The following is a 3629-nucleotide window of genomic DNA, read 5'->3' on the forward strand; positions in this document are numbered from 1 at the left end:
ATTGTTCAAGTTTGGACAACTGACGGTTCATCCTGTTGCTCAGATTAGGTAATTTTCTTTTTGTTTTCTTTTCAAAAATTTTTCAAAAATCCTTCAAAAATTTCTCCTTTGTTTTCGACAAAAAAAAATTTAAAATAAATGTTTTCAAAAATATATTTTTCTTCAGAATTTTTAAAAATGAATTCTAGTGTTTCATGATGATTTGTTAATTCCTGGCTGGCTGTAAGCCATGTCTAATTTTTTGGACTGGGGTTTCAACTTACCATCACAAATGAAGAGATTCTCACACACTTAGTTGCTCTATACATGAAAAGTATCAATACATACTAAAGCTTGGCTGGCTATTAAGCCATGCCTAACCCTTTGATTGGAGCTTTAGACTAAAGAGCATAAGATTCCTGGAATCCATATTAAAAATTTTGGAATCCTTATTTTTATTTTTCATAATAGTTTTCGAAAAAAATACAATTAAAAGAAAATACAAAAAAATCATAAAATCATAAAATCAAAAATATTTTTCTGTTCTTGTTTGAGTCTTGAGTCATGTTATAAGTTTGGTGTCAATTGCATATTCATCTTGCATTTTTCGAAAATTCATGCATTCATAGTGTTCTTCATGATCTTCAAGTTGTTCTTGGTAAGTCTTCTTGTTTGATCTTGATGTTTTCTTGTTTTGTGTTGTATGGTGTTTTTCATATGCATTCTTGCATCCATAGAGTCTAAGCATCAAAGATTTCTAAGTTTGGTATCTTGCATGTTTTCTTGGCATATAAAAATTTTCAAAAATAAGTTTTTGGTGTTCATCTTGACATTCAAAGTGTTCTTGGTGTTCATCTTGACATTCATAGCATTCTTGCATGCATTCATTGTTTTGATCTAAAATTTTCATGCATTGAGCATTTTTAGTGTTTTTCTCTCTCATCATAAAAATTAAAAAGAAAAAAAAAATATCTTTCCCTTTTTCACTCATAAATTTTGAAAATTTGAGTTGACTATTTCAAAAATTTTTAAAATCTAGTTGTTTTTATGAGTCAAATCAAATTTTCAATTTAAAATTCCTATCTTTTTCAACATCTTTTTCAAAAATCAAATCTTTTTCATTTTTCTTAGTTATTTTCGAAAATTATAAAAATATTTTTCAAAAATCTTTTTCTTAATTTTATATCATAATTTTTGAAAATAACATCATCAATTTATGTTTTGATTCAAAAATTTCAAGTTTGTTACTTACTTGTTAAGAAAGATTCAAACTTTAAGTTCTAGAATCATATCTTATGATTTCTTGTGAATCAAGTCATTAATTGTGATTTTAAAAATCTAATCTTTTTCAAAAATAATTTCAATCATATCTTTTCAAAAATATCTTCTTATTTTATCTTTTTCAAAAATTTGATTTCAAAATATCTTTTCTAACTTCCTAACTTCTTATCTTTTCAAAATTTGTTTCAACTAACTAACTAACTTTTTGTTTGTTTCTTATCTTTTTCAAAACTACCTAACTAACTCTCTCTCTCTAATTTTCGAAAATATCTCCCCTCTTTTTCAAAAATTCTTTTTAATTAACTAATTATTTTAATTTTTTATTTTAATTTTTGAAAGAAAAAAAATAAACTACTAACCTTTTTCAAAAACTATTTTCGAAAATCACTAACTCTTTTTTAAAAGTTATTTTCAAAATTCACTTCCCCCTCTCATCTTATTCTATTTATTTATTCATCTATTAACATCTCCTCACCTCACATCTCTGCTCTCCTCACCCTCGTGTTTCTTTCTTTACATTACATTCTTTGTCCCCTTCCTTTCTTCCACTCACACAGGGACTTCTATACTGTGGTATAAAGGATCCCTATTATTATTGTTATTTTTTCTATGCCCTCTTCTTTGTCATATGAGCAGGAGCAAGGACAAGAATATTCTTGTTGAAGCAGATCCAGAAACTGAAAGGACTCTGAAGAGGAAACTAAGAGAAGCTAAATTACAACAATCCAGAGATAACCTTTCAGAAATTTTCGAACAAGAAGAGGAGATGGCAGCCGAAAATAATAATAATGCAAGGAGGATGCTTGGTGACTTTACTGCACCTAATTCCAATTTACATGGAAGAAGCATCTCCATTCCTACCATTGGAGCAAACAATTTTGAGCTGAAACCTCAGCTAGTTTCTCTGATGCAGCAGAACTGCAAGTTTCATGGACTTCCATCTGAAGATCCTTTTCAGTTCTTAACTGAATTCTTGCAGATCTGTGATACTGTTAAGACTAATGGAATAGATCCTGAAGTCTACAGGCTCATGCTTTTCCCTTTTGCTGTAAGAGACAGAGCTAGAATATGGTTGGACTCTCAACCCAAAGACAGCCTGAACTCTTGGGATAAGCTGGTCACGGCTTTCTTAGCCAAGTTCTTTCCTCCCCAAAAGCTAAGCAAGCTTAGAGCTGATGTTCAAACCTTCAGACAGAAAGAAGGTGAATCCCTCTATGAAGCTTGGGAATGATACAAGCAGCTGACCAAAAAGTGTCCTTCTGACATGCTTTCAGAATGGACCATCCTGGATATATTCTATGATGGTTTATCTGAGCTATCAAAGATGTCATTGGATACTTCTGCAGGTGGATCCATTCACCTAAAGAAAACGCCTACAGAAGCTCACGAACTCATTGACATGGTTGCTAATAACCAGTTTATGTACACTTCTGAGAGGAATCCTGTGAGTAATGGGACGCCTATGAAGAAGGGAGTTCTTGAAATTGATACTCTGAATGCCATATTAGCTCAAAATAAAATATTGACTCAACAAGTCAATATAATTTCTCAGAGTCTGAATGGAATGCAAGCTGCATCCAACAGTACTCAAGAGGCATCTTCTGAGGAAGAAGCTTATGATCCTGAGAACCCTACAATAGCAGAGTTAAAATACATGGGTGAACCATATGGAAACACCTACAATCCATCATGGAGAAATCACCTAAATCTCTCATGGAAGGATCAAAAGCCTCAACAAGGCTTTAATAATGGTGGAAGAAACAGGTTTAGCAATAGCAAGCCTTTTCCATCATCCACTCAGCAACAGACAGAGAATTCTAAGCAGAATCCATCTAGCTTAGCAAATTTAGTCTCTAATCTATCTAAGGCCACTGTGAGTTTCATGAATGAAACAAGGTCTTCCATTAGAAATTTGGAAGCACAAGTGGATCAGCTGAGTAAAAGGATCACTGAAATCCCTCCTAGTACTCTCCGAAGTAATACAGAAGAGAATCCAAAAGGAGAGTGCAAGGCCATTAAATTACTTACCATGGCCGAACCCACAAGAGAGGAGAAGGACGTGAATCCCAAGGAGGAAGACCTCCTGGGACGTCCAGTGATCAATAAGGAGCTTCCCTCTGAGGAACCTAAGGAATCTGAGACTCATCTAGAGACCATAGAGATTCCATTGAACCTCCTTATGCCATTCATGAGCTCTGATGAGTATTCCTCTTCTGAAGAGAATTAGGATGTTACTGAAGAGCAAGCTGCCAAGTTCCTTGGTGCAATCATGAAGTTAAATGCCAAATTATATGGTAATGAAACTTGGGAAGATGAACCTCCCTTGTTCACCAATGAACTAAGTGATCTGGATCAACTAACATTGCCTC

General features: G+C 33.2%; 1 non-coding gene across 1 annotated transcript; it reads right to left on the minus strand.

Annotated features, from left to right (window-relative positions):
• Positions 1-2422: 2422 nt before the first annotated feature.
• LOC148564265 (small nucleolar RNA R71) lies at positions 2423-2530 on the minus strand. Its single transcript, XR_015884533.1, has one exon. It is a non-coding gene; the product is annotated as a small nucleolar RNA R71 (small nucleolar RNA).
• Between the last annotated feature and the right edge of the window lie 1099 nt (positions 2531-3629).

This window comes from Arachis ipaensis, chromosome B5 (genome assembly GCF_059453495.1).
Source record: "Arachis ipaensis isolate K30076 ecotype BB chromosome B5, ASM5945349v1, whole genome shotgun sequence".
NCBI lineage: Eukaryota > Viridiplantae > Streptophyta > Magnoliopsida > Fabales > Fabaceae > Arachis > Arachis ipaensis.